This window comes from Cavia porcellus, unplaced genomic scaffold (assembly GCF_034190915.1).
Source record: "Cavia porcellus strain 051 isolate PalLab524CR breed Dunkin Hartley unplaced genomic scaffold, mCavPor4.1 scaffold_8, whole genome shotgun sequence".
NCBI lineage: Eukaryota > Metazoa > Chordata > Mammalia > Rodentia > Caviidae > Cavia > Cavia porcellus.
This window is the reverse complement of record NW_026947491.1, coordinates 84,230,885-84,253,127: the sequence shown is the minus strand read 5'-3', so window position 1 is coordinate 84,253,127 and position 22,243 is coordinate 84,230,885. Positions and strand designations below refer to the sequence as shown.

The 22,243-nt window shown below is 40.0% G+C and overlaps 1 protein-coding gene across 3 annotated transcripts in view; it reads left to right on the top strand.

Annotated features, from left to right (window-relative positions):
• Positions 1-22,243, top strand: part of Cep83 (centrosomal protein 83) — a 137,255-nt gene that overhangs the window by 54,315 nt on the left and 60,697 nt on the right. The gene's annotated exons all lie outside the window — the stretch shown is intronic.

Below are 22,243 nucleotides of genomic sequence, written 5' to 3'. Positions count from 1 at the left end.
TTGCTTTTTAACACTGTCTCCTCTACTTGTTAGACCCAGATCACTTCCTGCGAGCTTTAGTGGTCAGCCCTTGTGTCTTGTTTCAATTGATATAAACAAGGAGTTTATACCGGTGTAGGGTAGGAAGTGTACTTTGTTCTTTCTGATACCTATTCCTGTAGTATTTTCTGTCTGCTGCCAGCAACCCGCATTTGTATTCCATTTTCATTCCTTTGGCAGCCTTTGTACTCATTTTGTGGTTTGTCTCCTAGTTTTTCTAAAAGTGAGGATTTTGATTTTCCTTCCTCATGTTACTTTTAGATGATTTTTCAGGATAAATAGAGAGAAACAGTAATTTTATTCTGTCGTATTTATAGAAAAATAAGTTGGTGTCTAGTTATGTGGTACATTCTGTGTAAACACACCTGCATTTTATATTTACTTCATTGTCTGTATTTGGGATTAATAGTGAAAATGGTCTTGCTCTCCTTTACCGATTATTAGATATTTACAGTGGCATAGATGTTTGGTTTTTTTGCTGTGTGAGAGAGAAGAGAGAGCAGGAGGGAGGTATACAGGCTTTTATTCAGGGGATGGGAAGGCTGCTGAGGAGACTACTGAAGAGACGCCAGCTGGGCAGGGACATTGGCAGCCTTCGGAAGCTTCGGGATCAATCACAGCGTTTTTATAGGGACCTAACCGAGGCGGAGCTAAAGGGGGGGGCAGAATGACGTGGTGACAGCCGATAGGAGCCTTTCCACATAGTCAGACACTCAACAGAGGCGGAGCTAAAGGGGTAGGTAGAATGACATACTGACTGCTGATAGGAGGATCTTGTGCACATGCCCACTGGGTGGGAGGTTTGACTTGGGGATTTGAGAAATTAACACAGGGGGCGCTATCCAGCAACAGAGGCAGCTCTTACATGAGGAAACGCCTATCACTAGATATATAATAAAAACCAAAACCATACTGTTTGGATCTGACTGATTTATTCTGGTCAGCAAGCAGTGCTCTATTATTCTTTCATATGTAAGAAGCTATCTGAACGTTAGATCAAGTCCATTAATATTATTGTCCCAGAATACTATAAATATTTATAATAGTTTTTCGCATTTTAAAAATTCTTAACAGCTGAGTGTGGAGGCACATACCTATAATTTTAGCTACTTGGGAGACTGAGGCAAGAAACTCTTGTCTCAAAATTTAAAAAGGGCAGAGGATGTAGCTCAGTGGGAATATAGCTCAGAGCACTTTCCTAACACATGCGAAGGTTTGGATTCAATCCCCAGTATCACACATGCACACACAAAGTTCTTTACAAAGCTTTAAATGCATTATTTGCATATTATCTTCTACTGTAATAGTCAGTGAGATAGGACATCTCCATTTTCTCCATTTTAAATTAGGAGTCACAGGATAAGTAAATCATCCAACGTCTCAGGGAATCAGCAGCCAGGTTAACAGCCAAACTCTGTTATCCCAGCTTTGGTGTTACAACTCACAGCTCCTAGAGTTTTCATTTTGAAGGGCCCAGCGATTGAAGTTGCCATTCTGATTAGCAGCCCTCCCAGTGGGGACTCCAGCAGCTCATTTGGTAGTACAGAGCACTGTGTGGATGAATGGATTAGCAGCCCTCTAACAACTGTGATTTTGTGGCCAAGGGTCACTTGATCTATACTGTGTGTGATTATAAAAGGTTTTCAGCATGTAAGTATGACAGATTTGAAGAAACTAGATGTAGAATTTTCTTGTGGAAAATAGAAACGGTAAAGATCTCCAGCCTAACATGAAGATTAGTATATTGAAAGTAACTGTTGAGGTTCCAGGTAGCAGTGTTTTATTTTAGACTTTGCTTTTAAAATCAAGTGTAATATTTACCTAGTAATAATTGTGGCTTAATTTTTTTTAAAGAATGAAACCTGAATCTGGCACTTGATGACTGATCTATTTTTCACCATGAAAGGTCTTTCATGATATTCAAAATTTTTATTTAAAAAACTTAAGGGATCAATACTGTCATTAATTTTCATGATTAATATATCCTGTGATAGTATTAGAGATCTGAGGACAGACTGCCAGCTAAGAAGCCACAATTGGTGGAGCCTAAAAGGTAAAATTTTCTGATAAAACTGAAGAGTTTTTCCTTCTACTTCCCAAAGGATTGCGTAGGAGCCATATTACTTATTGAGTAATTGGAGATTAGCTTTCGTTTCATCATTTATGTTCACATTCTGGTTTCTGTACACCAACACAGTAAAACCTGGTGAGATCATTGCGCATCACGAAGCAGCAGATAGTTTCGAAAACAGCTCATAGGGACAACACATGTAATTTCAGAGCTTCAAAGTACGACCTGTTCTTACTGTCTTCACATTCACAACCTAAACTGCTGTAAAATATACACATTCATATAATAAAATGTAGGCATACCTTGTTTTATTGCTCTTCATAGTTATTACATTTTTTCAAATTGAAGGGGCAACTCTAGGTTGAGAAATTGACACCGTTTTTCCAACAGCATGTGTTTACTTCATATTTTTGTGATTGGTAGTAACATGATTATTCTCACAGTCTTCTAAACTTTTTCATTATCATGTCTGTTAATCAGATCTATGATCAGTAGTCATTGCTAATTACTATAGTAATTGTTTGAGAGGGTTATGTAAGGGTGAACTTAATCCATAAATGTGTGTCTGGCTGTGCTAACAACTAGCTATTCCCCTACATTGTTCCTCTCCTTGGGTCTCCTTATTCCTTGAGATACAATAATAAATCAGTCAAGTGAGTACCTTAAGGTGGACTCTTAAGTGCTCAAGTGCAAGGAAGGGTGACATCTCTCTCACCTTACAGCAAAAGCTAGAAAAAGCCAGAAATGATGCAGCCTAGTAAGGAAGGCATGCTGGAAACTAAGGCTAAGTGCTAGGCCTCTCTGCCAAGTGATTAACCAGCTGTAAGTGCAAATACAAAGGAAAAGCTCTGGGCGGAAATTAAAAGTGCTGGTGCGGCGAATGCGGGAAAGATGAAGGAAAGATAAAGGAAACGTCTGATGAGGAGGGATTTTAGGGACCTGGACAGAAGGTCACACCGGTCGCATTTCCTGTTTTTTGAGACAACGCTGTGCTGTCTAGTTTAGACTGGCCTTGAGCTCATGGCAATCCCAGCTCAAGCCACATTTATTTCCTTAATCTAAAGCCTAATCTAGAGCAAGACCCTAACGCCTAAGTTCTATGAAGGCTGTAAAAGATGTGCGCTTTGCCAGCTCTTTGCTGTTGTAACTGTTACCTGAGATAAAGCAACTGGGAAAGCGTTGATTTTGAGTCTCAGTTCGGAGGCTTTAGTTTATGACTGGCCGGCCTTCGTAGCTAAGGGACTTTCTCTTACCCCTTTGAGAGGGCGGGCCCTACTGACCGGCAGACTTTCTCCTAGGCCCTTTGTCTAGGCCCTTTGTCGTCCTTTCTTCAGCCTCCTAATAACACCAACCTGGGAAGTAAGCTTTTCACATTTGGGCTTTTGAATGGTCTCCTGATTTAGACCTTAGCGGTGGGGAAGCTGCCAAAGAAGAGTTCTAGGCTAGCAGACGTTGTAAGAGAGGAAGCCATCCTCATGATGTGACACACGAGAAGCGGCAGATACTGACAAGGAAGCCTCAGCAAGTTATCAAGAGGATCTAGCATGACAGCGAGGGAGACGGCCGTGCCAAACAGATTTTCAGTGTAGGTGAAATGGCCTTCTGTGGGAAGAAGATCCCATCAGGACTTCCATACTCAGGGAGGAGAAATCAATATTTAGCTTCAAAGAACAGGCTCACTCTCTCGTTAGGAGCTAATTCAGCTGGTGAATTTAAGAGGAAGCCAGTGGTTCCTTATGCTTCTGAAAATCCTACGTCCTTTAAGAATCATACTAAAGTCTACCCAGTGGAACAGTGAGCCTTCACGACAAGCACATCTGACATGACGGCCCTGTGGTTTATTGAGTGTCTTAGGTTCATGCTTGAGACCTACTGCTCAGATAAAAGAATTTCTTTCCAGATATTACTACTCATTGACAGAGTTTGGAATACGTTGATTCCAGATCTCATGGGTGACCTTGAGGAGTTCTAGACCAGTGTAGGAAGTAACTGTCAGTGGCCGGGACTAGTGAGAGAATTTGGATGTAGTGCTGAGATGTGATTGGAGATTTGTAATCTCATGAGGAAACCTGAATGGATGAAGAACTGATAGAAAGCCAAAGAATGCAGGGGAGGGCAGTACTGGGGACGAGTGAAGGGAGCCTCCTCCTGGTGAAGGTACCTGGGCAGTGTTGAAGTGACAATAAAGGGTTTACAGTATTGCGTAAACTTGGTTGATAAACCAGGGTTTGAGAGGAATGATTCCTATTATGAAAAAATTTGTATTGTAAGTAAACGTTACTGAACCACGTGACCTGCGATGGTGGAGAAATCTTTCAGGAAAGAGTAGAAAGAAAGAGTCAGTTGTACAGCAGACTTAATTGCTGTGTTGTTTTAAGAAATAACCGGTCAGGAGCAGTTAACACTGACACAAAATCCTTCATCAGCAAAAACGATTCAGTGACGGCTCAGATGACTTGCTAGCATTTTTTTTAGCAATAAAGTATTTCTTCATTAAGATAGGGTGCTTTATAATACTGGTATATACTGTGTAGACTAAGTAAAGTTGAAACATAACTATTTGCACTGGGAAACTCAAAAGATTCATGTGATTTGCTTTATTGGGATAATTTGCTTTACTGTGATGGCCTCGAACCAAACCCGTAATAGCTCAAGGTTTGCCTATAATTGGATTTTTTTGCATTAACTAAGGCCTCATACATTACTTGTGCATTTTTGCTTCTATGGATAAAAATAAGTAAATATTCTTTAGTGTGTTGGTTCTGAGCAGAATTCTTTAGTACATTTTCAGAGTTTTCATCAGGAGGACTGTTAAAGAATTCACATATCCCTCACAATATTCTGAACTAAAAGAATATATGAAATAATACATGAAAGAAGGTATCTTCATTTCATGAAAAGTTCTGCTTTCTCATTGCAGTTGGCTGCATGAGTGTGTTAACCCTCAGACTTCATACAGATGAAAGGAAACGTTTCAGTCACTCAAAAGTGAGAGAACTGTTTGCACGACATTTTTAGGACTCTTCATTTTGTATTGTCCTGACAATAGTGATGAAGAGTGAGAAATACAAAGCTGCTGGAGCTAGTGAGTGTACTGCTGGCCTGCATGAATGAAAGAACCCGCAGTACTCAGTGGAGGAGTATCAAAGTGTCACGAAAGATGGGCCAGGAGCACCACAGCAGGTGTGACTGGGCCTGAGATTCCCGTGATTCCTGTTTTGTTTTTTTTCCTTTTGCAGTCGTAGGGATTGGACTCAGGGTCTTGCACATGCTAGGCAAGTACTGTACCAGTGAGCTGTAGACCCAGCCCTTTTTACTTTTTATTTTGAGAGAGGGTCTCAATAGCCTAGACTGACTTCAGACTTGTAATTTTCCTGCTTCAGCCTCCAGAGCGACTGGCATTGCAGGCGTGTGCCCTGTGCCCGGCTGACATGCTTTTTTTAAGTTATAAACCTTTTTCTAAATTTAGTAGCAATATGTGTTCTTTTGAGGATATGGGAAGTCAAATAAATCAAAGTCATTCATAATCCCACCACTGGAGCTATGTCACGTCAGTCACTCATCCTTCCCAAGTTTGTGTACACATATGTCATATACAGATGTATTCTTACCTTTACAAAATACGATATTCAATATGGCTTAGTAACCTTTTTTCACTTTTTTATCAGGTCAGAACATTTTTTATGACTTTTGGGAGGGTTTTCTTGGAACAGGGTGTCTCTATCGGTTCAGGTCAGCCTTGAACTCACTCTGTAGCTCACACTGCCCTGGAACTCGCAATGATCCTCCTGCATCAGCCTCCCGAGTGCTGGAATTATAGCCGCGTGCCACATGCCTAGTTCTGCAACATTATTTTTTTTACACAAGAGAGTAAAGCTCTTACATTAAAAGAAACTCGTAGACTGGTTCAAAATACAATAAACAATGATATGCAGTTAACGTGAGATACCTAAAACCACTAACAGCAGCAAGTTAAAAGTAGAAAGAAAAATGGAAAATGCTAATAAAGAGTGATACAGCAGTGTTCACACCAGATAAAATAGAAACCAAAGTCAGCTGCATGGTTTCCGTTCACCTCCCAGTATGTGTATCACCGTGTGTGTGTTTCTTAAGGTTGGTCCTACTTTTTCCTCTTCTTCAGGCTTTTCCCGAGACTTTGGTCTTCCTTAGGCTTTGGCTCATTCTTGTTTTCTGGTTTTTTCTTCAGTGTTTTGACAGGGTTTCATCTTTTGCCTCCCTCCCTCCTCCCCCACCCTTCCCTCCCTCCCTCTCTTCCTCTCTCCTCCCTCTTCCCCTCCCTCCCTCCTTTTCTCCAGTTTATTCCTCTTTGAATACAATGAGTCTAGTACCAGTCTGGTCAGTTTCCACCTGCCTACCTTTCTAGCCTTGGGCAGTGCTAAAGCAGAGGTGTAAATCTGCAGGAGGCCCACTCCCTGCCCGCCGCCTGCCACCTGCACTGCTGAAGGAAGGTGGTACCAGCGGGGACAAAGACAGACCAACCCGCGCTGCTTTTTAAGCTGACTCAGGTCTTCGTTGTTCATGAGTTTCGTGAGAAACCAAGTCTCTACCTTCCTGGCTCTGTGAGAAAGCTAAATAATTTTTCTTACAGTACTAGTAACACAAAACTGATGTGCTTTTGGTTCTGGTTTTCATCCTGATGTTATCATCGGTACAAATCAGGAACTCTCTCAAAATGCTTCATTGTTGTCATGGTAGGTTGTAAAGTTCCAACTAGAAGTCTTGCTTTGGTACCAGATGGTTTCTTTGTCTAAAATGTTCCAAGTTCTCTTCTTAGATTACTTTGAATCATATGAAATTAGACAGAAGTCTCCCAAATTAAAACGAAATTACCTCATAGTGGAAATTCTCTGGCATTGATTTTGGCAGCATTTTAGAAGAGATTTGTAAAATCTTACTCATTGAAGATTTTTGTGCCAGAATGAAGTTTATATCTCAAAATCAAAAAATTTTATGTAAAAAAATTTCAAGTATTTCAGATGTTCATTTTGTGTGACCTGGAGCATTGGTTTAACCTCCGTGTGCATCGCGTTCTCACATATGAAATGGTGTCAGGAATGATAAAGATTTAATAAATTAGAATGAAGGAAGTGCATGTACAGTACCTCGCACAAAGTAGATACTCGGAAGACTCTGAGCACCTCCTTCCACTGTGTGCCTTCCCGAGCTTCATCTTGCTGTCAGCATTCAGATTGTTTGTCTTGTAGTTTCTGTTCTCTGGCTTTTAAAATTCGTTGTAGTTGTGTTCCTTCCACTAACACTGTGGCTCAGGGTAACTCTCATGACCTGAGAAAGCGTTTGCTTTATCTTGTTCTGAATGAAATTATTGTTTTTTTCTTTTCTTGTTTTGTGGCAGGGTCTCACGATGTAGTCCAGAGTCTGGCCTTGGACTTGCTTACGTAGCCCAGGCCAGTGTCAAAATCAGGGCAGTCCTCCTGCCTCAGCCTCCTAAGTGCTGGGATTATGGGCGTATGCTACCATGCCTGGCTCTCTGAGTAAAAAATTTTTTTTTAAGAGCAGAAATATTTATCGAGGGAGACAAAGCTTCTGTCTGAGAGAAACAGAAAGGGTCCCAAGTGGGTTGCCGTCTTTTTGGAAAATGATTTTTATTGGTACATTTTAGGTATATATAAAATGATCACAGGCATCAGAGGGAGTTTGTACCTGTACGATAATAATTTATTTCTTTTTTTCTCCATTCTCCTACCTTCCTTTTAGCTGCTGCTCCTCTCCTCATTTACAGAAGCTTTGTTTTCATTTTTTCCATCTTTCCTTGTTTTTTTCTCTTTTTTTGCCCATTAGAACATTTTCTTCCTATATCCAAATGTGTATTATACATTTTGGTTCTTATTAATACTTTCAGTTTCTCACAAATGTGTGTTGTATTTATTTCACGTAAGAGTATGATCTTAAGGTACATCCATTTACCTAGAAATGTCTCCAACTTAACCTTATTTATGGCAGAATAGTACTCCAATGTATAAAAAACCACACGCTCTTCATCGACTCACCAGTCGAATATACACACTGATTTCCACAGTGGTTGCACCAGTCTACACTCCCACCAACAGTGGAGAAGTGTTGCTTTTTTCCCATAGCCCCACCAGCATTTGGTGTTGGTTGATTTCTCGATAGTAGCCATTGTTTCTGGAGTGAAATGGAATCTCAGCATTATTTTAATTTGAACTTCTTGAAATGACCAATGAGACTGAACATTTTTTTCTTTTCTTTTTTTGAAAAATTTTATTTAAAGAGAAAAAAAGCAAAACAGAAAAAAGGTAGAAATAATACATAATTTCAAAAAAAAGTAAGAAACACTAGTTGATAAATTACATATTGTCCTCTTAGAAATAGTTGAAGTTACAAAATTAAAGCATTCAACGTGGCCATTCAAACAGTGAGACTGCAAACAGTTCTGTTCAGTGATCCAATAAAAGCTTAATAATAGGGTTATCAATCCTACACACTTAAACATACATGCAGTTATATCCTTTAGAGCACTTTCTTTTCCTCTCTTTTTAAAATAACAATTACACATTTTGGGCTTTATTACTCCTACAGTTCTTATTTCTTTTTATACTAGAGACACAATTGATATTTATAAATATGATTATTTCACTTATGAGGATAGTCTCAAATTGTCTCCATTTACCTATGAAGGCCTCGAGATCATCTTTTTTTATAGTTGAGTAAATTCCATTGCAAAAAAATACCACATCTTTTTCAAACACTGTGCAGTTTATGGGCATCTTGGTTGTTTCCAAGATTTAGCTTTTACAAATTGTGCTGCTGTGAACATGGGTGCCCGTATATCACTGTGATATGACCTCTTCAGTTTTTCTGGAAAAATACCCAGGAGGGGAATAGCTGGATTGAATGGAACTTCCAATCCTAGTCTTCTGAGGAACCTCCATAGTGATTTCCACAGTGGCCGCACTAATCTACACTCCCACCAACAGTGGAGCAGTGTTCCTTTTTCCCTACAGCCTCACCAACATTTGTTATCAGTTGATTTCTTGATGGCAGCTATTCTTTCCAGAGTGAGATAAAATCTCAGTGCTGTTTTAATTTGCACTTCTTGAATGACCAGTGATGGTGAGCATTTCTTCATGTATTTGCAATGTGTATATCTTTATCTGAGAACTGTGTGTTCATCTCAGATGCCCATTTTTGGAGAGGGTCTTGGAATTTGGGGGGCTTGATGTTTCTCAATTCTTTATGTGTTCTGGATATAAGTCCTTTGTCTGAGGGGTTGCTAGCTAAAATTCTTTCCCGTTCTGTAGGTTTTCTTTTCACTCTGTTGGTGATTTCTTTTCAATAATATGAGATCCCAGGTGTTATTTCTTCGAAGTATTTTCTGTGCAGTTTGCGTTTTGTTCATGAATTGTCTGCCTACCCCTGTGTCTCCAAGACTTATGCCTGTCTTGTCTTCCGGTAGATTTAGTGTTTCTGTTTTAATATTTAGCTCTTTGATCCATTTTGACTTTAGCTTAGTGCATGGTGATAGGCATGGGTGTAGTTTGGCATGTGGAGAGCCAGTTTTTCCAACACCATTTATTAAAGAGGCTATTCTTCTTTCAGTGAACATGTTTAGCCTCTTTGTCAAATATCAGGTGGCTGAATGTCTTTATAGTTATTCATGTATCTTCTAATCTGTTCCATTGATCTTCAGGTCTATTTCTTTACCAGTACCATGCTGATTTTATCACTATGGCTTTGTAGTGTAGTTTCAAGTCAGGAATTGAGATGCCTCCTGCCTTACCTTTGTTGACCAGAATTGCCTTTGCTATTCTAGGTTTCTTCTGTTTCCAAATGAATTTTAGGACTGTTTTCTCTACATCTGTGAGGTATGTTAATGGTATTTTGATTGGGATTGCTTTAAATCTGTATAATGTTATAGTTTTGGGAGTATGGCCATTTTCACAATGTTGGTTCTTCCTAGCCAAGAGCAAGGAATATCATTCCATTTTCTAATATCTTCTTCAATCTCCTTTTTTAGTGTAGTATAATTTTCAGCATGTAGGTATTTTACATTCTTAGTTAGGTTGATTCCTAAGTATTTCATTTTTTTAGATGCTATTGTGAAGGGTGATATTTCCATAATTTCTCTCTTGGTGAGTTTTTTGTTTGTGTACAGAAATGCTATTGATTTGTGAGCACTGACTTTGTATCCAGCTATAATGCTGAATTTGTTTATTACCTCTAGTAGTCTTTTAATCGAAGTTTTTGGATCCTCTATATAGAGGATCATGTCATCTGAAAATAGTGATAATTTGACTTCTTCCTTTCCTATCTTTATTCCTTTTATGTCTCTCTCTTGTCTGATTGCCCCAGCTAATGTTTCCAGAACTATATTGAATAGGAGTGGTGATAGTGGACATCCTTGTCTTGTTCATGATTTTAAAGTGAAAGCTTTCAGTTTTTGACCATTTAGTATAATTTTGGCTGTTGGTTTGTCATAGATGGCCTTTATAAGATTGAGGTAGACACCATCTATTCCGAGTTTCTGAAGAGTTTTTATCATGAACATGGGTTGGACTTTATCGAAAGCTTTTGCAGCATCTATTGAGATGACCAAGTGGTTTTTGTTTTTGGCTTTGTTGATGTGGTGTATTACATTTATTGATTTGTGTATGTTAAACCATCCCTGCAATCCTGGAATGATCCCACTTGGTCATGATGTATAATCTTCTTGATGACTTGCTGCATTCTATTTGCCAGTATTTTATTGAGAATCTTTGCATCAGTGTTCATTAGTGAGACTGGTCTATAGTTCTCCTTTTTGGTTGGGTCTTTCTCTGGTTTTAGTATCAGAACAATACTTTCCTCCAGGAATGATTTAGGGAGGATTGCTTCCTTTTCAATTTCAGTGAAGAGTTTAAGTAGTATTGGCATCAAATCTTCTCTAAATTTCCTCTAGACTTCAGCCATGAATCTATCAGGACCTGGGCTTTTCTTTGTTGGTAAATTTTAATTACATTTTCAATTTCAATAGCTGATACTGGATTATTCAAAATTGCTATACTTTCTTGGTTGAGCTTTGGTAGTCCATGTTTCTAGAAATCTGTCCATTTCCTCTGTGTTTTCCACTCCATGTGAGTAGAGATTTTCAAAGTAGGTATTTAGGACCTTTTGAATTTCCATGGGATCTGTAGTAATTTCCCTCTTTTCAGTCCTTATTGCATGGATTGGGTTTTTTTCCTGTCTTTTTCTTGATATTTGTCAATTTTGTTTATTCTTTCAAAAAACTAGCATTTTGATTCATTAATTCTTTCTATTTTTTTAGTTTGTCAGTTTTGTTTATTCTCTCAAAAAACTAGCATTTTGATTCATTAATTCTTTGTATTTTTTTACTTTCAGTTGCATTGATTTCTGCTCTAATCTTTATGATTTCCTCCCTTCTATTAGCTTGGGTTTAACTTGCTCTTCTAGGAGCTTGAGATGAAGCATTAGGTTGTTTATTTGTGCTCGTTCTGTTTTCTTGATATGACAATTTATTGCTATACATTTCCCTCTTCAGACCACTTGTGTTGCATACCACAGATTACAGTATGTTGTTTCCTCATTTTCATTGAATTGTAGGTGTTGCTTTATTTCTTTAATTTCATCTGTAGCCCACTGGTTGTTCAGAAGGTTGTTATTTCATTTCTATGTATTTATGCAGGTTTTGCAATTTCTTTTGCCGTTAATTTCCAAATTCAGTGTGCTATGGTCAGATATTATGCCTGGGATAATTTCAGTGCCTTTGCAGTTACTTAGGAATGTTTTATGGGATAATATATGGTCTGTTTTGGAGAGTGTCCCATGTGCAGCTGAGAAGAATGTGTATTCTGATGTGGTTGGGTGGAATACTCTGTAAACATCTACTAAGTCCAATTGCTCACAGGTATGATTCAGTTCTATTATTTTTTTGCTGACTTTTTGTCTAGTTGATCTATCTCTTTGTGACAATGGGGTGTTAAGGTCCCCTGTTATAATTGTGTTCTTGTATATTTGGTTTTTCATGTCCATTAGTATTTGTCTTATATAGTTGGATGCACCTGTATTTGGTGGATATATAATTATAATTGTTCTTCCTCTTGAATTTTTCCTCTAATGAGTATGTAGTGACCTTCTTTATCTCTTTTAATCATTTTAGGTTAGAAGTTCACATTGTCTGCAAATAGAATAGTTACCCCTACTTTTTTCTGGGTTCCTGTTGCATGGAATACTGTTTTCCATTTTTTGACTTTTAATGTATGAGTTTCCTCTTGGGTTAGATGTGTTTATTATATACAGCATATTGTGGGATCATGTTTCTTGTTCCATCCTGTAAACTACTTTGATAGGTGTATTGAGGCCTTTTACATTTATGAATATAACTGATATGTACTGGCTCAACTTTGCCATGTTATATTCCAGTTGTTTGCTTTCTGCTTTTCCCCCTTGTTTAATTGCTTGTCCTACCTGGTGGTTTCATTCTTTTGTTGTTCTGGAGATTGTGGTCATTTTTATCTCTATCTAGTATGTCTTTTAATATTCTTACTAGGGTTGGTTTGGTGGACATGAATTTCTTGAGTTGTTCTTTGTCAAGGATATATCTTATTTCTCTATTACATTTCAAAAAACAGTTTTGTTGGATACATCAGTCTGGGTTGAAAGTTGTTTTCTTTCACGGCTTGAAATATCTCACTCCAGGCTTGTCTTGACTTGAGGGTTTGTGCTGAAAAGTCTGCTGTGATTCTAATGGGCTTTCCTTGATAGGTGAGTTATGTCTTTTCTCTAATAGCTTTTAGTATTCTGTTTTTATGCTGTATGTCAGAGATCTTTATTATATGTTTGGGTGTAGATTTATGTTGGTTGTGATTGTTTGGTATTCTGTATGCTTCACTTATCTGCATATTAGATTTCTTCCCCGTGTTTGGGAAATTTTCTGCTATTACTTCTGTGAATATTTTAGTTATATCATTTGCATTGACTCCTGCATCTTCATTGATGCCTATTAATCTCATATTGTTTCTCCTGGCATCATCTTGAAGCTGCTGGATTGTCATTTCATGCTGCTTTGTTATTTTTAAAAGTCCTATCCTTTCATAATCGCTAATTGTGATCCTGTCCTCAAGGTCTGAAATCTATCCTCAGCTTCATTTAAACGGTTTTCCCAGCTTTGAATAGAATTTTTTCTTTCTTGGATGTCTCTGAGTTTGTTTCATGAATTCTGCTTGTTTTCTGTATTGTTCATTCAAGATTTCAATCAGTTTCCCATGTTCCTGTACTTTTTTCTCTATTTCTTCTTTAGCTGTGTGATCCGGCCTGCGGACCAATCTATGGGTCTCACCTGGAGAGGGGATCAGGGATGGGGGCAGGGCAAGAGAAAAGAGAGATGGAGACAGGATGCGATTCCAATCGAGTCTCGTTTATTTTCAAAATGGCTACAACTTTATATAGGGTGGGGGGGCGGGCCAAGGGCAGGAAGAGGGCACAGAGTGTTATCTGATAGGTCATCATCACATCCGGATATATGATGTAAGCAGGAGAGGATTATGGGTAATGTAGGCAGACATGAGGATCATGGGAAATGTAGGCTGACACACAAAATGCCCTCAGGCGGGAGGGGCAGGGCAGCAGCAGCTATTTGAAGCCGCTCCCTACAGCTGTGCTGAGCAAGTCCTTTACTAAGGTTGTTATTTCTGTCTTTACATGGGAGAGTACTTCTAATTTGATTTCCTCTATAGCCTCATGGAGTTGTTTTTTTATTTCACTTGCTATCTTTTCAGAGATTTCCAGTCTGTTACTTTTGAAGTCCTCTATTTCAAAGTCTCCTGCACTTGTTCCTGGTGGACTAGATGTTTGAGACTGCATTTTGCTTTTTTGTTCTGCCATTTTCCCCTTTCGAGTTAATACTTGGTCCTTCAATTCCACTAGTGTCAACTGTTGGTAGTGTGTATCTTGGGGTCCTACTATAAGGTTGATGTTTGTCCAATTGCTGGGTCCCACGATGAAGATGAAGAGGTGGGCCAGTCACCTGACTTCCCCCTGCTGGGCCTGTGGGTGAGTCCTGTAGTCTTCCTGGACTGACAAGCCTAGTAGTATTCATGTAGGTCAACTTTTCATTCCTGCTATTTATCTTCAGGTTATTCCAGGTCACCAGATCTCCCTGTGTGTGGTGTTTGTGTCAGCAGAGGCCCTACTGTGTCCCTGTTGTGTGCCTGTGTGTCTCATAAGCCCTTTTGATTTTCTCCAAGTTGAGGGAGTCCTTATTGGCACACTCCTCACTCTGCCTGATGTTTTTTGTGTGCAGGAATGAGTCATCCACACTTTTGCCAGACTCACCAAGGTCTTATAGTTAGTTGGAGGGAGCTTTCCTACTGGCCCTATTTATCCACTGTACACCTCTATTTTGTGGGCATACTCACCACACTGACTGGAGCTTGCTAAGATCTTCTGTTTGGGTGAGGCAGTTACTGAGTCTCCCTTCAAGCTAGCACAGTTAATCCACTGTAGTCCAAGAGAGAAAGGTGGGAGAAAGGGTGGGAGCTGAAGACCAACAGCAATATTAGGTCCAGGAGGTAGGGAGTGTCCCCAAGGGGCCAGCAGGTGTCCTGGGTTCAGGAATCCGCTGGGTGCACGGGAAGCGGGTACAGCAGCGTAGGTGGTCCTGGGCCGAGGGCTGGGCCGGTGGCATCAGTCCAGGTGTCCGCAGGGTGTTACCTTGTTTTGAAGTCCTATCATGGTTTCATTCTGCGTGAGTTCATTCTGTTTCGTCCTGTTTGGTCCTATTCTACTTAGCGAAGCTGTAACTTCAACTGGTTGTTGAAGTTGTAGGACAAACACCAGGAGAAGCACAGGAGCATGGTGATTGGAGCCTGCTGAGGTCTTCTGTTTGCGTGAGAGTTCACTGAGTCTCCCTTTAACTCTGCATGGTTAACCCACTGCAGTTTAAGGTTCTGGGAGGAGGAGTGGGAGCCAAAGATCAAGCACTTGGTCAAGAAGATGGGGAGGGTCGCCGAGGGCAGCGGCCACTTGGCATGACGTTCCTCCAGTGGGAGTCGCACAGGAAGCACTTGGAGGAGCAGCCCAAAGTCCCAGGGAGACGTGTGTTCCTCTGGGCCGGCGGGGTCGTGCAGGAAGTGCACGGAGGCGCGGGCCAAGCCTGGCTTGGTCAGAATGTCATGGTAATCTTCATTTGCTTGGCACTGCTGGGAGATATACTCCATTCCTTTTTTTTTTTTTTTTTTTTTGGCTTTTTCGTTTTTATCGGTACCGGGGATCGAACTCACGACTGCCTGCTTCCAAGGCAGGTGCTTATGCCGCCGAGCTAAACCTCCAGCCCCTGATATACTCCATTCCTAAGAACATGTACCCCGAGTTATAGTCGTCTGGAAAACTGGGCTGGGGAACTTCACCTGTTTTCAGATTCTCATAAAATGGAAATGAAAGCACATTGTTTGAGATATTTTTCTTTCTTTAGATCCTATTAACGTGTTGAATATTCTTGTTGTCAAGAAAGATGATACCCAGGTCAGATTTCTCCACTCCTAAAGTATTCCTTCACCTCCACATTCCTGTGAAGTGTCACTCTCCTATCGGGAATCGTGCGCTGCAGATTTCTAATCACCAAACTCATTTCAGGAAGGACATCAGGACATCAGGACCTTTAAAATTGTTTGGATGGGACCAGGCCGGAAGCGGCCTGAACATTTTTTCTTATATTTATTTATCATTTTGATTTCATCATCTGAGAACTGTCTCTTTATTTCCGATTACCATTTTTGGATTTGGTCTTTAAGTCGGGGGCATCTGATTGTTTTTTTAATGTATTCTAGATGGTAATCCTTGGAGGAACAGCTGGCAGAATTTTCTCCCCCACGGTGGCTGTCTTTCAGTCCATTGGTAGTTTCTCTTGCTGTATAAAAGCTTTTTAATAAGGTGAGATCCCAGTTGTTTCCTGCCAGTCGCCGTCTCCTCACAGGAGGACCGCCGGATCTGTGCCATTCAGCAGCCAGTGCAGTCCGTCATGTCCACTGCTCCACTGCAGTGCCCTGTGTCTCCACGGGGGCCTTTGGGTTTGCTGACAGTCAGGTGTGTCCGCGGGTTTGAACCACTTCCCACACAGAGTCCCAGCTCAGGGAGAGGGCGCCGCCTGCCACCTCCTTTTTTGTTGAAATTTCTCTCCTGTCTCCCCATGGGCTCCCGTGCTCACTTCAGATCCTTCCTGAGTCCAGGGAACCCACTACCCTCCATCTCGTCCTCACGTTGCTGTATTTCTGTGCTGTTTACCACTCCACCATCTTCCTGGAAGTCTCTGAGTACAGTTCTTTAAAAATGCTGAATGTTGCCCTATTTCCCAGCAATGCCTGCATCCCGGCCCTTTTTTGTAACTGTTTTGAGGGCAGATACGTATGTGTTTCTAAGAGAAAGTTACCATCTCTGTAACTTTCAAAATGAGATTAAAATATGGATTTTAAATGATACCTTGTCAATATAAAAATGTTTTAATATAAAACATTTGACTATTAATTAGGGAAAGACCAATATAGGACATACAAGGGAAAGCCAATATTGTAGGAGTCATGTTATTAGTTTTTTTAGGAATATAAAGAATTCATCTAGTAATTTAAAAAACTAAGATCTGGAAAGTTCATATTTTATATGCAAAATGTTTGCCATAAAGCTCAATACATAGTAAGCAATTAATAGTGTTACTGCCATGAGTGCATTACAGTGTTAGTCATGGTACTCATTAACATGTTTGTTTGAATCTTTCACCAACCCTAGACATTAGATAATCATTATTTTCATTTTATAAATGAGAAAAAGACTGGCCCTGGGTCACGTAGGTAATATATGGTAGGACTATTGTTCAAATTTAGGCAGTCTGGGGAGTTTTGCTTCTATGATAGAATACTAGAGACAAAAAGCAGGAAACAATGGTTTTCAGACATTGGAAAACAGGCAGCTGAGAGCAGTGATCCCTCTGCTGCCTGAGGTGTCTGGAGGGGTTTTCTATGTGACTGCAGAGCAGGATAACCCAAGTTGAGCTCCATGATCTCTGTGTTGAGGAGTTGAAATTCAAAATTTAGAGGCTCAGGCAACTAGGACTTGAAAAGCAGAGTGTTAGAGAACTCTGGAGTTCTGCAGAGTCTTTATTTGAGGACTGATGACTACACGTGTGTGAGCAAAACATACAAGGTCAGACAAAGGAAGGAGTCCAGATTACTCCTAGCGCTCAAGTAGTTCTGGGCAGAAATTCATGTTTCCAGCAGCCAGAGTGGAAATACTCTGTTGTGTGATGCACTGAACTGCCTGTCTACTAAAGGCAGTTCTGTTTCTGTCTAACAAGCATACTAGTAAGATTTGAAAAGATTAGAATGTTTGTGAATATCTTGACTGCATCCCTAAATATCTTGAGTGCATTCAGACGTAGATATAGGAAAACAAAGAACCCAACAGTGAAAAATAAAAAATTCACAATGTCTTACATCTAATCAAAAATGGGCAGGGCTGGGGATATAGCTCAATTGGTACAGCACCTGCCTGGCAAGTGCAAGATGCTGAGTTCTATTCCTGGTGCCAAAACACAAAACAAAACAGAAATGACTGGACAGCAATTGGGTTTACTGATGAATTCTTCCAGGTATTTAAGAAAAGCATTTATGACAATTTTCTTCCAGAGAACAGACTCAGACTTTCTAATTCATTCTGTGGGGCTGATGTTATCTAATGTGTCCTTATCTGGACAGTAACGGGCAAGAGTGGTTACTCCTTCCCTGCTGACACCACAGGGCTAAGCAGTGATTTCAGTCCTTCTCTCCAGTGATCCTTGTCTGATATCACCCAACCAGGATAGAGGCGGGCACCTCCTTACTGCTGTGAAGGGAGGAAGCCCCTGCTACCAGCTCATCTCCGGTGACACCGTGGTCGTTTGGGGAGCAGTGAGAAGCCATTCCTGCCCCTCCCATCCAGAGAGGTGTTTGTGGGGCTCTCATGGGGGATGGAGTAACCACTGTCACCCAAAGGGGTCATAAAGATCCTCCTTAGTTTGGGTGTCAGTAGACTAGAGGGGAATCTAGACTACCTTTGACATCATAAGGCAGTGGCGTTAGTCTTCCCTTGCCGTTGCGATGTCATAAAAAGTAGCTAAAACAGATATTTTATATAAGGTCGAGTCTCATCAAATAATTTCTAAAATATCCCACGTTTTAACTAAATTACTTATCAAGAGCCAAGAAGATCAAAACTAAGTGTAGAAAGCACCAGTAGATGCTAACACTGAAGACCGAGATGTTAGAACTGTATGACAAAGATTTTACAGTAGCCACGGAGAGAATGTTTCAGTGAGCAATTACAAATCTGGCTAAGCAAGTGAAAAGTCAACAGGAAATAGAAAATACAAAAAGGGAAAATTGGAAACTTTAGAGCTGAAAATTACAGTGAAAGTAAGAAAACCTCAACTGCTGGGCTCAGCTGCAGAAGAGAAGCAATAGAGGCAAAAATACAGTAAATGTAGAGATAAGACGTTAGAAATTATGTAGTTGGAAAAACTAGAGAAAGTAGATTTTAAAAAGAAATGAACAGTGATTCTCAGTGACCTATGGGACCATAATAAAACACCTAAGATTTCTGTTCCTGAAAAGATAAAAAGGACAATGTCTAAAAAATACTTAAGTAGTGGCTGAAAACGTGCTAAATATGATAAAAGCATAACACTCAGATTCAAGAAACTGAGAAAATCCCAAACAGGATAAATGTAAAGAAACACAGCAAGAGACACCATAATGAAACTTTCAAAAACTATAGAAAAGCATCCAGATAAGCGGTACATGTGGGGTAGTGGCCGGTGACAGAAAACTAGCGTGTTTCTCATCAGAAACCATGAGCATATTATCAAGTACCAAAAGGAAAGAACCGTCAACCCGTATAATTCTATATCCAGCAAAAAAATTTTTCAAAAATGAAGGGGAAATCAGGACATTAAAATGGAGAAAAGTAAGGGAAATTTTTTAATAGACCAGTCCAAAAGAATGCTCAAGAGTTGTCTGAACAAAAACTTGTAAAAGGAGGAACTTGAAAATACTTACAAGGATAAAAGAATGTGATAAACAAAACTTTTGAGTATATGCATGTGCTTTACTTTGACTTACGAATTTTCTAAATTTGTTGTTGAAATAAATTCTTGATAGTTGAAATAAAGCTCCCAACCAAGCATAATGTGGTTCTAAATGTACAAAGAGGAACTGCATAGACAATAGATAAAGGTCAGAGGGCGTAAAGAGAAATAAGGTTTCTAGATCCCGTCTACCCTGGTAAGATGAGTACTATGGTAGATTACAGTAACCAGAGTGAACACTGTGAAAACTGCACAGGGAGGTACATCCGAAACATTATAGATAAGTTAAAATCAAATCGTGAAAAATGTTCAGTAAGCAACAGGGTGGTGGGAAAAAGAAAGCAGAAAACTAAAAATAGAAGAAGTAGAAAAAGAATTATAGACAACATATTAATATTGTAGTACAGGTAAGTGGTTTAAATTACAAATTGTAGGCCTAAATTTGCAGAATAGATAAAAAGACCTGTGCTATTAGAAAGCCCAAGTACACCAGTGTATGTAGTTTGTCAGTAAAAGGGTAGAAAAGATACAAAGATACAAAGGGTTGTGCAGCCGTGAATTAAAGCTTGAGGTGCTCTCTTAGTATCAGAAGAGGCTTGGAGTGCAGAGAAATCTGCCGTATACCATATTATAAATGGGAGGACGAAGACGGGGAAGGGGGAGAGAATGTTTTTACACATCACTCAGACTGAGAAAGTGAATCCAGTTTTTCTGGGTTCCTTCATTTCCACCACTTATGATTCATAATACATAAAACAGTCAGTCCGCTGAGAAGACACAGGAATACTAAATTTGTGTGGGTCAAACAGCTGCAAAATTATGTGGAAGCAGAGACTGAAAGCTCTAAAGTCGAGGAGAGGAATCGGTAGTTACAGTTGGTGACTTCACACCCCGCTGTCCACATTTTATAGGCCAAACAGATGGATATAGAAAAACTCACAACATGACCATCAGAGTCTAATTAACATTTATAGGACACTCCACCCAACAAGAAAAGCCAAACACATTCTTTCTAAGTGTTTGCTAGACGAGTTCCTGGGCTATAAAATAAACCTCCGCAAATTCAAAATCACATGAAGTTCTCTGAGCACAATAATCAAACTAGAACTTAGTAACAGAAAATGGTAACCAGGAAGCCTTCAAACACCTGGAAATGAAGTGATGCATTCAAATAATGTGTGAGTTGAAAAAAATGTTTCAGTGCAAAATATTTCATGATACTGCATTTCGAAACAAGCCATTGGCCCCCTTAGGGGACTGTACTTTCTAGCTGCTATGCAGGAAGCAGGGTGCAATGCCTCAGCCAGGGACTGAGCACCCTGCACCCAGTGGCGGATTGCTGGCTGGCTCGCTAGCTGTATGTGGCAGGGACACCCTGGTTGCCAGCGTCTGGGCCTCCCTATCATGGTTCCTCTCTGGTCTCTTTTTAAGGAAGTTTCAGAGGCTCCCAGTACTGTCCAGCCACCGCAGGAACTTCTTCTGTTGGCCCCTAGGACGATCATGATCATCGTTTACTAGGATTATTGTAAAATCGTTACACAGCCTTCCCCCTCGCAATCTCTACCTCGGTCCCGATTTCTGCCGGTGTTTTCTGATGTTTGCTTTCATCACATGATTAACACGTTTTGCCCACCTTTCACCTTTGCATCTGCTAAATCCACTTAGGATGTTTGTGGTGCAGGGAGTTAGAGCTTCCTGCCTGACCACTTTCACGTTTGTTGTACCTCCTCTTTCTTTACAATTTGCCTTAGCTTGCTCACTGATTTTCATAAGCACGTACCTGTGTCATCTAAAGTGGTCCTTTGTTTAGCAGAGATGGCTTTCCCTAGAGTTCTCTGCCTGACAGAGACAACATAGGGAATGAATTTTTCTCTATATTAAGTCTCCAAGTCCTCTTTTGATTTAAATACTTTCTTTTTCATGTCCCAGAATTCTCCAATCTGTGTCTTTAGCAAAGGACTTTTCTACAGTGATGGGAAAATCCTAGTATGCAGTGGAACTATTTTAGAGACTATGGTAGCGTAGTTGTGGTTCAGTTTCTAACCTTTAGTAGGATTGCAGTTTATGCAAAGACTTTAAGTGAGGAGAAAGAAAGAAGATAGGCCTCAGGGTAGCTGATCTTGGCTGTCTGGAACTTTCTAAGTTTGTTTGTTTGATTGATTGATCCTGAGACTCAAACTCAGGATCTTGCGCTTGCCAGGCAGGCGCTTGTGCCACAGAGCTATGCACCCAGCATGACTTTCTAAATTTTAAAATGCAAGTGAAGAGAGTAACTTAAATCTTATCCGAGGGAGCAGAGGAGTGCTCCCAAGATCCCATTTCTACTCTTTCTGTAGTAAAATGTAAGTTGTTAATTATCTTCTCCTGGTAATCAACTAAAATATTAGCCACTTAAAATGTGGGGAAAATGTCAGCGTGCAGTATTGACAGTTATGATTAAGCTTAGCATTATTAAAACCTCAAAGAAATCATCTCTTGCAAATAACTTCTTGTTGCATATGAAAATGATACAATGGGGCTTTTTTGCGGGGGGAGGCAAACTTTCCCTGTGTAGTATAGGCTGACCTGGAACTCACTATGTAGTCTAAATTGGCCTGGAACTCACAGCAATCTTCCTGCCTCAGTCTCCCCAATGCTGGGCTTATAGACAAACCCCACCATTCCCAGGCAGGTGATACAATAGTTTAAACATAAGGAATTCCAGTGTCTGGAACACAAAGCAAGCCACTTAAAAAAAAATGCTTTGGAGATGGAAGGCAGGTTTAATCCGTCACTTATTGACTCAATTGAAGCAGTGCCATGGTACTCTACTGGGGGCTGGTAAAGGAACAAAATGAAAACATGGAACTGCTGCCAGTGAATTTTGTGGTAACTTTCAGAAATTTGTTGAGAGAATTTACAGCTGGAACAAATTTATGGTGCTGATCAAACCAGATTGTTCTTGAAATGACTACATTAACGTATGTTAGTTCTTGACACTGAGCAAAGTACTTTGGTATATAAGGCAAGCAGGGAGAGAAGCATCA